Source organism: Schistocerca gregaria, chromosome 1 (assembly GCF_023897955.1).
Source record: "Schistocerca gregaria isolate iqSchGreg1 chromosome 1, iqSchGreg1.2, whole genome shotgun sequence".
Lineage (NCBI taxonomy): Eukaryota > Metazoa > Arthropoda > Insecta > Orthoptera > Acrididae > Schistocerca > Schistocerca gregaria.
Window position 1 is genome coordinate 158,013,753 of NC_064920.1, and position 14,481 is coordinate 158,028,233.

A 14,481-nucleotide genomic window follows, 5' to 3' on the forward strand; every position below is an offset into this window, starting at 1 on the left:
AGCCACCTATTAACCTGATATAAGCCATTGTCATGTTTTTCTTTTCTGAAATAAAAAACGTCTTAGAAGGACGCCATTATGGGATCTGGAGAACTTTACAAGTAATGTGACCGACAAGTTAGACAAAGGCCCTAGCAGCTGCTATCAAGACTGAGCAACGACTTCGCCGCGGTGGACAGCTGCCGAAGGAAACAAGTTTCGAGGGGACAATATTGTAGTTCGAAGGAAATAAAAGCTGCGGTAGATAAAAAAACTGTCTCATTACTTTTCTCACACCTCTCGTATGCTGCACCCTCAGTCGTATGAACCGTTTGGTTGCTCAATCCGCGCAGTGGCAGTTTGGTCGTCGTCTTGTGCTGCATAGGCTCATCAAGTTACAGGCCAAAAATTATTTACTTAGTAATAGCTGACAAATGCGAACAAATGCGAGACTTATCGCACAATCAGCTTAACACCTCCCGCATCCAAGTTGCTGACAAGAATGATATACAGAAGAATGGAAAAGAAAATTGAGGATTTGGTATGGACAGCAACGATGTCACAACGTAGGTGCGCTCTGCTAGGTAGGCACTACGACAGACACATACGACAGAGCACTCTAGCCGGAGCGGGAGAGCTCTACGAGCTCCGCTCCAGATTGTGTCCATTTCATCGAGAGCAGACGTCCTGGAAACATCGCTTCAACCTCAGTTTGCTATTGAGACTATGTACTACTCACGGCGGGAAAACGGTTTTGCACCTACAGGCTCTTCAGTTGTAAAGTTACGTATGTCATTGACTACTAATTAAATGTGCTTTCACGTAAAAAGCTGAACCGAGAGCCTTACCTCACCTGCTCCTTCTCACTTCCTATATTCGGCCTATCCATTCAGTTTACAGGGGCAGATCCACGCGCCGCCTTCCAGGCGGGATACAATAGAGGATGTGTTAGATGACAATCAGTTTGTCTTTAGGACAGGTAAAGGCACCACAGAGGCAATAAAAAATGTTCAGATGCGTGTGAAATATTATGGGACTTAACTGCTAAGGCCATCAGTCCCTAAGCTTACACACTACTTAACCTAAATTATCGTAATGACGAACACACACACCCATGCCCGAGGGAGGACTCGAACCTCCGCCGGGACCAGCCACAGAGGCAACTACGAGGTTGTGGTTGATAATGGAATCAAGAGTAAAGAAAAATCAATACACGTTCACAGGATTTGTCGACCTGGAAGAAGCGTTCGACAATGTATGATGGTGCAAGGTGTCCTAAATCCTGAGGAAAATAAGGGTAAGCTATAGGGAGATAAGAGTAAAATACAGCACGTACAAGAGCCAAGAGTGAATAATTACAGTGGAAGACCAAGATCGAAGAGTTCGGATTAAGAAGGGTGTAAGACAGGGACGTAATATTTCGCCCCTGTTGTTCAATCTATATATCGAAAAAGCAATGATGGAAATAAAAGCAAGGTTCAGGAGTGGAATTAAAATTGAAGGTGAAAGGATGTCAATGATACGATTCGCTGTTGACATTGCTATTCTCTGTGAAAGTGAACAACAACTTCATAATATTTTCAATGGAAAGAACAGTCTAATGAGTACAGATATGCATTGAGAATAATTTTAAAGAAGAGAAAACTAATGAGAGGTTGTAGAATTGAAGACAGTGAGAAGCTTAACATCAGGATTGTTGGTCAGGAAGTAGACAAAGTTATTGAGTTCTTTTACCTAGGCAGCAAAATAACCAACGACGGACGGAGCAAGGCAGATGTTAAAAGCAGACTAGCACTGGCAAAAAGGACATTCATGACCAAGAGAAGTCCACTAGTAACCAATATAGGCTTTAATTTGACGAAGAAAACTCTGAGAATTTACGTTCGGAGCACAGCATCGTATGATAGTCAAACATAGACTGTGTAAAAACCGGAACAGAAGAGAATCGAAGCATTTGTGATGTGGTGCTATAGACGAATGTTGAATACTAGGTATACTGATAGGGTAAGGGAGGAGGTTCTCTAAAGAATCGGAGAGGAAAGGAATACATGGAAAACACTAACAAGAAAGACATGTGTTAAGGACATAAGGGAATAACTACCGTGGTAGTAATGGAGCTGTTGAGGGTAAAAAGCGCAGAAGAAAACAGAGTTTTGCAGCAAATAATTGAGGATGTAGGTTGCAAGTGCTACTTTGAGGTGAAGTGGTTGGCACAGGAGAGGAATTCGTGGCGGGCCGCATCAAAGCAGCCAAAAGAGCAGAAGACTGATAACTCAAAAGTGCGTGGTTTCGAACAATCCCTTCTTAAACGATGCCTACAATGTAAGATCCACACCCTCAATGTTCTGCTCTTGGCAGTCTGGGTTGGCCGATTATGAGTCAGTGGTTCAGTCTGGCCGTTTCTCACCTTAGGTCATGAATTCCCAAAAACAGAGAAACACATTTTTTTTTTATAACCGAGAAGCCAAATACCAATTCTCAAAAATCTACCTTTAAAAACGCTTTCACAATGAAATTTTTCATAACCCTATTTCTCCCCTTTAGGCGTTGACTTTCCAAAAACAGTGAAAGGCTATTTTTATTATTTCTAGCAGAGAAGCCAAATATAAATCCATGGATCTAGCTCCAAAAATTCTTTGGTAATGAAGTATTGTCATAAAATGTTTCATCTCCTATTTCACTCTCTTACGGGTTGTTGTTGTTGTCTTCAGTCCTGAGACTGGTTTGATGCAGCTCTCCATGCTACTCTATCCTGTGCAAGCTGCTTCATCTCCCAGTACCTACTGCAACCTACATCCTTCTGAATCTGCTTAGTGTACTCATCTCTCGGTCTCCCTCTACGATTTTTACCCTCCACGCTGCCCTCCAATGCTAAATTTGTGATCCCTTGATGCCTCAAAACATGTCCTACCAACCGATCCCTTCTTCTAGTCAAGTTGTGCCACAAATTTCTCTTCTCCCCAATCCTATTCAATACCTCCTCATTAGTTACGTGATCTATCCACCTTATCTTCAGTATTCTTCTGTAGCACCAAATTTCGAAAGCTTCTATTCTCTTCTTGTCCAAACTAGTTATCGTCCATGTTTCACTTCCATACATGGCTACACTCCAAACAAATACTTTCAGAAACGACTTCCTGATACATAAATCTATATTCGATGTTAACAAATTTCTCTTCTTCAGAAACGCTTTCCTTGCCATTGCCAGTCTACATTTCATATCCTCTCTACTTCGACCATCATCAGTTATTTTACTTCCTAAATGGCAAAACTCCTTTACTACTTTAAGTGTCTCATTTCGTAATCTAATTCCCTCAGCATCACCCGATTTAATTTGACTACATTCCATTATCCTCGTTTTGCTTTTGTTAATGTTCATCTTATATCCTCCTTTCAAGACACTGTCCATTCCGTTCAACTGCTCTTCCAAGTCCTTTGCCGTCTCTGACAGAATTACAATGTCATCGGCGAACCTCAAAGTTTTTACTTCGTCTCCATGAATTTTAATACCTACTCCAAATTTTTCTTTTGTTTCCTTTACTGCTTGCTCAATATACAGATTGAATAACATCGGGGAGAGGCTACAACCCTGTCTCACTCCTTTCCCAACCACTGCTTCCCTTTCATGCCCCTCGACTCTTACGACTGCTATCTGGTTTCTGTACAAATTATAAATAGCCTTTCGCTCCCTGTATTTTACCCCTGCCACCTTTAGAATTTGCAAGAGGAGTATTCCAGTCGACATTGTGAAAAGCTTTCTCTATGTCTACAAATGCTAGAAACGTAGGTTTGCCTTTTCTTAATCTTTCTTCTAAGACAAGTCGTAAGGTCAGTATTGCCTCACGTGTTCCAACATTTCGACGGAATCCAAACTGATCCTCCCTGAGGTCTGCATCTACCAGTTTTTCCATTCGTCTGTAAAGAATTCGCGTTAGTATTTTGCAGCCGTGGCTTATTAAACTGATAGTTCGATAATTTTCACATCTGTCAGCACCTGCTTTCTTTGGGATTGGAATTATTATATTCTTCTTGAAGTCTGAGGGTATTTCGCCTGTCTCATACATCTTGCTCACCAGCTGGTACAGTTTTGACAGGACTGGTTGTCCCAAGGCCGTCAGTAGTTCTAATGGAATGTTGTCTACTCCGGGGGCCTTGTTTCGACTCAGGTCTTTCAGTGCTCTGTCAAACTCTTCACGCAGTATCGTATCTCCCATTTCGTCTTCATCTACATCCTCTTCCATTTCCATAATATTGTCCTCAAGTACCTCGCCCTTGTATAAACCTTCTATATACTCCTTCCACCTTTCTGCCTTCCCTTCTTTGCTTAGAACTGGGCTGCCATCTGAGCTCTTGATATTCATACACGTGGTTCTCTTCTCTGCAAAAGTCTCTTTAATTTTCCTGTAGGCAGTATCTATCTTACCCCTAGTGAGATAAGCTTCTACATCGTTACATTTGTCCTCTAGCCATCCCTGCTTAGCCGTTTTGCACTTTCTGTCGATCTCGTTTTTGAGACGTTTGTATTCCTTTTTGCCTGCTTCATTTACTGCATTTTCATATTTTCTCCTTTCATCAATTAAATTCAATATTTCTTCTGTTACCCAAGGATTTCTAGCAGCCCTCGTCTTTGTACCTACTTTATCCTCTGCTGCCTTCACTACTACATCCCTCAGAGCTACCCATTCTTCTTCTACTGTACTTCTTTCCCCTATTCCTGTCAATTGTTCCCTTATGCTCTCCCTGAAACTCTGTACAACCTCTGGTTCTTTCAGTTTATCCAGGTCCCATCTCCTTAATTTCCCACATTTTTGCAGTTTCTTCAGTTTTAATCTACTCTTACGGGTTGAATTTCCAAAAACACTCATGCATGTATTCTTTATATTTGTAACTGAGAAGTTGAATGCCGATTTTCATACATCTAGCTTTAAAAAACACTTCATTAGATCTTTAATAATGATTTATTTTTAAAAAATCACCCATTATTTCAAGTGGCAATGAGGGCTAAATTTGCAAAATTTTGAACCATGTATTTCTTTACTTCTGACAGAGAAACCAAGCACCAATTTTCGTAGGTCTAGCTTCAAAATTGCCTTAAGAGTGACATATTTTAAAAACCTTTCTTCTTTATTTCATCCCTTTAAGGGCGGAATTTCAAAAACTTCCTTCTTAAACGACGCCCAAAGTCTACCCTCTGTAAATTTCGACTTTCTGTCCTTAGTGACCTGGGCGATGGTGAGTCAGCTAGTTACTCACTCAGTCGGGACATTACCGCTTACATACAGAGATGATGAATAGAAATCTGTGCAGTAAAACCACCAGCAACTTCCACTCGCACCTTTTACGCTCTCTGCCGTTTCAGAAAATGACATCAGTACACAAAGTACCCTCCGCCACGCACCGTAAAGTGGCGAGTGTAGATGGAAATGTAGGGAAAGACAGAATTTTATTCTTAAAGGTGTCGCTCGAGTGGGAGGAAGGTCTCTAGCTACTGGAAAAAGGCGTTCATTCGGTGCCTAGATTCACAGAATGGTGTGATCGCGTGTGGGCGCCGTTCTGTGAAAGTAACGCTCCCTCGTTATAGCTCAAGGACATCCCTGAATGCAGGCGATGCGTGGGCGGAGTTGTCACAGGTTTTTCTCCGCGGTTCCGCCATTCACCCGGCAACGTCAAAAGTCCCGAGCTCTCCACAAGGCAGACGCCATCGCTTTTCTCTGCGGCTTCCTGTCGCCAGATTGGGTCACCCCGTTGAAAGTCTTGAACTTTACATGCATTTTAACTTCTGCTGCCCCACTATTTTCAGTCATTTTGGTGCCAATTGTTCCTTTCCGTATGCCACATTTTAAGACTGCAACTTTTCAGCTACTGTTCCCCTCAGAATGGCACAGATCATTCTTTCAATAAGATTTTCAGCACTGCTTCACACTATTGGAAACGTTACTCCCTGATCAGCGGTGAAAAGTAGTACTCAGCACAACGAAAAATCAGTCCCAAGTTGCAAATTTAACTTTTTTTATTCATTCGATGACTATTTTCTGGCCCGAAACTAGTCAGCGACTGAAAAAAAACTTAAATTTGCAACTCTGGACTGGTTTTTCGTTGTTCCGAGTAACAGAAGTTGCTGACCCACAGCTACTCCAACATTCTGGAACTCTGTAAAAAAAATAAAAAATAAGAATAAAAAAACTAGTTCTCATGGCCTATCAGTAGTTATCTTTGGTCATTACATCTGACAGAAATTTTAAGGATTGCGGAATATCAGAATGTGCATGAAATTTATTATCATTAATTCTTATTAACACATTTAATGGTACTGGACATTGTCATTGTACAAGGTGCGTCAAAAATATTCCTGCGATTTTACTATACAATATCTTCTACATAAATAAAGGCAGAAGAATTTGGGACAAGTTTTGACTTCCAGACTAGGAGGTACTTATGGTCAAATGAAACATCCAGTATACAATATGGCATGGACATACAAGCATACGAACATTTTTAGTTAGCGTTTACCGTGGCTGTTATTCATATCGAATGAAACAAGAAGTTTACTTTTACCAATCACTGTTATCTATTTCCATGATGCGTTTCTGAGGCTTAAACCTTCATTATCAGGTGGTCTTATGCGGATTAATATGCCATGTAAGTGTTGTGTGACGACTATGGTGTAATCAGTGGTACTGTCTAGCAGAGAATAACAAAACACTATTTCAGTACATAGCCCATGGTTTCGTGGCGGCGTGACTCAAAAGATGAAAGAAAACGTAAATGTGAAATTGAAATAAATGAAATATAAATACTTACAGTGGTCACGACAAGAAAAGTGTATCGTGACCACGGGAGGTATTTATATTTCCTTTATTTTACTTTCAAATTTATGTTTTCTTTCATCTTTTGAGTCAAATACCATTACGAAACCATGATCCATGTATTGAAATAGTATATTGTTCTTCCCCGCTAGACTGTGCCACAGGATAGCTGTCCGAAACCTGTGACGTAACACGTAAGAGGTGTGTTCAAGAAGTATCATGAATTTCATTTTTTGGAAATAATTTTATTTATTCTTCTACATTAATGTTATCTGCTTTAAAGTTGTCCCAATTAGATATTATACATTTATGCCAACGCTTTTTGCAATCCCCAAAACACTGCTGCAACTCAGTCTTTGCGATAGAACTTATCTCTTACAGCGCTTCGCTCTTAATCTCACCTATGCTGGTAAAACGACAGTCCTTTGAAGTTCTCTTTATTTTTGGATAGAGTAAAAGGTCTCATGGTGCCACATATGGTGAATATAAAGGTTGGGATGTAATTACAGTGTTGCTTTTTTTTCAGAAATGTGCTATCAAACAATGAAGTGTGATTAGGTATATCGCTGTGTAAAAGTGATGAAGTGTTTTGCCATAATTCGGGCGTTTTTACGGACTGCTTCCTCCAATTGAATCTGTAGGTAGTGCTTCGTTGAGACTCCTGCTAAAACCGCTGGGCAGAACAGGTGATCAGGATTGTAGAAAGGGCCAAATAAGGTGTCGGTCAGTTTCACTTCAAAATTGTAATTTATTGTAATTTAATAACACGTTTAAACCAAAACGGCACATAGCGAACCTTTACAACTACGAGTTTCATAATCCAATTCTTTCACGACTGAAGGCCTTCAAACAAGAAATCAAAAATATCAACATATATATATACAATGGCTGAAGGACACAATCAAATTTCAAAATTTTTAAATACATTACCATAATATTTTAAGGCAGTAGACCGCAATGTTTACGCATAAGGGGAAATTTTGAGAATAAGGCTTTAAGCAGCTGAAGGCCCACAATTGATTTTCCAAAAATTCAAAAATACCTTAACCCTTAAGTTTTAAAAAAACAGCTCTGAGCACTATGGGACTTGACATCTTAGGTCATCAGTCCCCTAGAACTTAGAACTACTTAAACCTAACTAACCTAAGGACATCACACAACACCCAGCCATCACGAGGCAGAGAAAATCCCTGACCCCGCCGGGAATCAAACGCGGGAACCCGGGCGTGGGAAACGAGAAAGCTACCGCACGACCACGATATGCGGGCTTTAAAGTTTTCAATGGCCAAACGCACACTAAAAGTAAAAGCAACCCAACGAAAATGTCTAAATTTAAGAATAAGATTTTAAGCGGCTGAAGTCCTACAATTGATTTACATAAAACACAAACAATCTTTTAAAGCACTGGCTATAATAGATTACCAAAAGACCATTAAACACCCATGAAAAGGACAGTATAGACAAAGGCACTCAGACGTGGGGGGAGGGGCGGGGGTGCCCTCGAAACATTAACGTTCGCTTAGATGACACAGGTGGTGGGCCCAACTACACATGATCTGTCAGTAACCCAGCCAAGAGACAGTCACGGACCGACCGACCACACGATTTGCTAGCGACCAATTGGTACATAAAAACTCAAAGACCAAACTGTTACGAACGTAATTATCCCCAATGAAATACGTATTAATCTCTCAAAACTACACACCATGTTGGACAGCGACAACAGGTGAGGAAAGGACGCTGCCTGAAATTATGTTAGTGGCCAGGGCAGGTAACCAGAACACAAATGGCCACAAGGCAGAAAATTCCGCTGGTGCACTTGAATTGTAGTGAACCATTATAGTTAATTGCACCGAAAAGTTGTGCGATTTCACCACTACAAACACTCGGTGTTGCTCACAGGAAATGCTCCCCAACAGCGAACCTCCGAAACGAACGAACGGACGTGGCTTGGGTACTTAACACACCACTCAACTTTGACGCCCTGGGTCGGTGAGCCACGAAGCTCGTAGCGATCGGACAGCTCCACACACACTGCAACACTGGGCAGGGACCGCCAGCGGACCCAGCCGACTGGACCGCACAGTGATATCTTCCCTGGTCTGCACCAACCGCCCGGCTGCCGCAGGCCCCCTAGCCGGAAACTATATGCACAAGACCAAAGATGGTACACGATGCAATATCGATACACATGGCTGCTGCAGCATGTGGAAGGAGGAAGAACCACAGCGGATCACAGCATAAACGCAACAAAGGCGGGAAACCAAACCCAGATAGACAGCCAAGTTCAAGGAAATGCATAGTTCGGAGTGAGCACGGCTCATTCGTATTGTTCATTTGACGTATTTCAAGAACTCATAATGCACTATGCCATTGAAATCTAATAAAACAGCGAATAGAACTTTCACTAACTCGACAGCAATTGATGAGTGTTTTTCGGTCTTGACGCCCACTGGGACTTTAGTTTCGACATCATACGCATACACCCATGTTTCATCGCCTGTTACGACACGTTGCAGTAGTTCTACGGCGTTCTTGATATCATTTAGCGACTTCTGAGCAACTTCCATTCGCCACTGGTTTTGCTCCAAATTAAACACATTTGGCACAATTTCTGGCGTCACACGTTTCATACACAAATCATGCTAAAAGATTTCAGTGCTTGAGCCAGTTGATATGACAACATCATAATCAAATATTCTGATTGTGGTTTGGCGATTTATCATAATAATTTCTTTCACTTTTTTCATATTTTCATCGTCTGTCGATGTGCTAGGACGTCCAGAACAGTCACCATCTTCAGCTTCTTCACGGCCATGTTTGAAACTATTATAGTACTCCTAAACCCTTGTTTTACTCATAGTAGGTTCACCAGAAGTAATACTCAACATTTCTAAAACTTCGTTACGTTTTATCCAGCTATACAGCAAAATGTATTGCAAATTCTCTGATCCATTTTTGAAACAGATCAATAATCGCCACTCGTAAGCAAACACATGTAACCTTCTGGACAACAGACGGCAGATAAACGTTCAGTATGGCTACCAGTGTCCAGATACGTTTCAGACGTGTTTACCAACACAACCTCGAAAAAACGTGCGAATCGGACTAATACAACCCGTGAAATTACAAAATTCCCAGCACGTTTTGAACACAACTCTTACAAACCATATTAACTGAGTAAATCCTCCTAATACTGTAGATTTAAAGCTTCGAAGCACTTTGTGAAAATAAATTATCATTGACTGGTAACAGTAAACATATTTCGTTAGAAAACAACTACTCCAAAACTGGTGGTTTAGTGGTTAGATTCGCTGCCTCTAGATCATGAGGTACTACGTTTGACTCCTCGTCTGATCGAAGATTTTCTTCACTCGGGGGCTGGGTGTTTGTGTTCTACTCACTTCATCTCAATTTAATCAACCCGCAAGTCGCCAAATCGACGTGAAGTAGAAAGACCTGCAACAGGCAGCGAAAACTACCCCATATGGGACCTCCCAGCCAATAATGCCATACAATCGTTTCATATTATTTGTTCCGCGGCAGAAAGATATACTGGTGGAATGTAAAAATGTTTTAAAGTTTGACCCTGTCAGCGCTGAGCCGTTGCAAGACAATCTCGAGTGTAGTGTCACAACTGCAATGACAAATGGGCAGGAAAGCCGATACAGCAATATCATGGCACACAACATTGCCACACATTACTTGAGCGAGAGGAATGAATCACCAATTCGGCAAGATGGCCTCACAGTGGAAGGAACATAATGTTATTTTGATAGCGTTACAAGGTGCCTTAAATACAAATAAATCTTACACAGCAACTGAATTCGTGTTGTTGATACAGCAAAAACGCACCGAGATGAAAGCGACAGTTGGAACACCGAGGTGAGGGGAAAACCGCTGAAAAGTCTAGAAAACGAAGCCACATTCATTCATCCTCCCCAAGACATAACGTCACTGCCTCCGACAGACAATTAGGAATACTCGACTCCCAAGCCTCTCTATCTTCCAATTGCAGTGCACCTGCAACGAGAGAGGACATGTGAGGTGCTGTTTACCATTCGACAGATGACTACTACCTAAAAGAATGCAGCCATCCTCGTCTGCCGAACATAGCCACTGTGAGCTGCAAACCACTCATCCCGTGACGTGAAGACTTGTAGCTTTCTACCACCAGCCCACTGGGCCCGAGCTGATAGTGGCTGACTCAATGTACCCTATTGCTGTACTCGGGAGGCCTGCTAGCTGGTGCTGTCCCTGTCTCACATCTGCTGACATTGGCGTCCACGCAATTACTCTGATTGAGAGGCCATACCTTAACTCTGGAACACCGTTGCCATCACATGCAAGGGTGCCAGAAACTGTTTGGGGTCCTCCCTAAGAGGTCCTAAAGTGTCAAAAGCGTCGTACACATGATGGGAGCACCAGCAACGCGTGGAGTCAGCTGGGACGGCTACCCTGCATGGCACCACTCTGCTGAGTTAGCTACCGAGATGTCGCCGGTGGCCTCGAGAAACGATTGAGCGCACGCGTCAACACTTTCCATTCTGCATGTTGCACCCGCTGCCCTTCTCGTTGTTGACGCGGAGAGAATAATTCAGTTGTAAGCTAAAGCTACATATTATGTAGGATGCCTCACATAAAATTGGCACACCTCACTCACTGGTTAGTCATCTTTAGTCGAACTCCCTCTGAAGTGACAATACAGGCTCAAAAGCTGGTTGTACTGCATTTTATAGGAAATTTGAGTGCAGCTGTTTTTTCATGCATCAGTTGTTGCAGAAACTCGTATTGTCAAGCTGTTACGGAAATGGGGCAGTTTGCTTTAGAACAACGAACTAAAAAAAAAAATTCAAATGGCTGTGAGCACTATGGGACTTAACTTCTGAGGTCATCAGTCCCCTAGAACTTAGAACTACTTAAACCTAACTAACCTAAGGACATCACACACATCCATACCCGAGGGAGGATTCGAACATGCGTCCGTAGCGATCGTGCGGTTCCAGACTGTAGCGACTAGAACCGCTCGGCCACCCCGGCCGGCAGAACAGCGAACTGATATTGTGTAGTGTTACAGAAAGACAGTCTACATCAAGGAACGCTCGGGGTGCACAGCACAGCTAAGACACCTGAGGATTGGCTTATAACAGTCCGAAAACGGTCGTGTGAAAATAAAGAAATTTACAACTGGAGCGATATTTTCAAATGGGCTCAGAGCACTGTGGGACTTAACTTCTGAGGTCATAAGTCCCCTAGAACTTAGAACTACTTAAACCTAAGAACATCACACACATCCATGCCCGAGGCAGGATTCGAACCTGCGACTGTAGCGGTCTCGCGGATCAAGACTGTAGCGCTTACAACCTCTCAGCCACCCCGGCCGGCGGTATTTTCAACCTCTGCTATAATACTCAGTTGCGGATGTTCTTCCTGTAGGACTGTTCGAAGACAGATAACACGTGCTAAAAATTCTGCCAGTCATCTGTCACAAGAAAATGGTTCTACAAGGTCTCCGATAAGATTCATATACTACTAATTTTTTTTGGATACCACAAAAAAGAAATTATTAAAACAGTGTAGATATCTAGATCTCTGTATGTACTATGATAAGGTACCCAAATATCAATCGTTTCAAAAAGATTCACCCGGTTTCACAATACTAAATCATCTACTTGAGGTGAATTTTAACTTACTCGTCGAACCCAAAAATTAACCTTGGCACCAACTGTCAAGTTGGCAGTACATGCATTTGCTGGTTGGGGGTTTTCTGGTGGAGCTAGCTCGCTTGTTTGTTCGTTGTATCGTTCATTACATAACTTGTCGAGATGGAGATAACGTGGCAACAAAAGAAGTTTCGTGAAATTTGAGCTTATAACTACATGTCGAATGTTCAAATACCTTAGCAGCCGATATTTCGAGCACCAAGTCATTTTCATGGCACTACTGAGAGAAACCTGTGGATGTCGATTTGAACCCTCGGGGTTCAAAAAAATGACTGTTTTCGAGGATATTAATCTTGTACACACGCGTATGCTATTTGAACAAAATTCTTTCTGCATTCTCTGTTTTAACAGGGTCAGTTCTGTCAGTAGCACAGTTACGACGCCTGAGGATGGGCTTATAACAGTCAGAAACCGGTGGTGTCAAAACAAAGAAATTTACAACTGAAGCTGTATTTTCAACCTCTGCTATTATGTGACTGCCCAAAGTTGCTCATTACTTACTGATTCCAACCTTGCACTAGACAGTCATTAAATATTTCTACACGCAAAATGAGTTTTATTTTATTCACACGTCTTTCTAAGGGACAAGAAAAGTATACGGTCTGTATAGCAAAATGAAACTTGCTGACAAATTAAAACAGTGTGTCCAACTGAGACATAAACCTGAGACCTTTGCCTTTCGCGGGCAAGTGGTCCACATATTCACCTACCCGAGCCAGAGGCACGACGCTCTTTCACATCTGTACTTCATCTGGTACCTCGTCTCCTACCGTATAGACTTCATTCTCTCGCATGACTTCCGAGACTTGCGTTCTGGGAAGATATATTCTGTAGAAATGGCTCCGCCACAGCCTAAGGGATGTTTCCAGAATAAACTTCCATTCTGCAGCGGAGTATGCGCTGGTTTTAAGCTTACAGATAGATAAAAACTGTGTGCCGGAATTTTAGAAATTCAGTGTAATATTAATTTAAACTAAATTTGTTCCTCCTTCCACTCCAGAAACAAGAGCAAAAGTATTTCTGGTGTGAACCGATCTTTGAGCAATATGATGTTGTTCTTGGGAGCCACATGGCGATCTGAAATGAAAGCACGTAACACACTGCTGTACGTTGTAACACTTGATGACGTACATACGTTTGATATAAATTGAAATCTCTTGTAGCTAAAAAGAGACATCCTCTAAAGTGATTGACATCTTTGTAACAAAAACCGTGTCATGCTCTGGCTTTCATGTTACGTTAGTACCGTCAGTTACGCTGTCAATCACTTCTCCACACACATGCGTGCCGCTGCAATGTTTTAGCGATTAGAGGATCTGTAAATAATAACAGAATACCACGTTTTAAGTAGAAGTGTATGAGGTGGCGACTGAGTAGTATTTTGATCGTTTCAAAAAATTTCCAGAATACTCTATAGAAATTTATTCTATCTGTTCAACTAAATCTGGGCTTAAATTTTATCTGCACATTTACGTTTGAAGCAAACACATGTCTCTCATCCCTTACCCCTGTAGATCTATCGATTTCCTTGCACTCCAGTGCTAACCTAACCCCTGCGTGGAGATCTCTAGGAGCCCCGTGCGCACGGTCCTGGAGATTTCTGATGCTAAACCTCCCAGGAAAGCATCAAGTGTTCGTTTCTAGGCATCCAGTGGAACAACTCTGTTCACCTCCTCATTGTGGCCCAACTTCCTAATTCTATCTATAAAGTCCTCTATTGCTTCATTAAGCCTTCTGTAGCCCGTACCCGATTACTCATCAAAACCTATGCACTGTTTTGTTTCCTATATCCCTGCTCCAACTCCTGTCTCAGCTGAACCATAGTTTCTGCATTGCATCACGTTTCTGTGCAATGTACGAACAACTTCACCTATCCCAGAGACGCAGCCTTGCGATCTTCAATATGTCAAACAATGACTCGTGATTCTCCAGTAACGCGAACACACAAAAACAATAATCCAACACAACCGTAG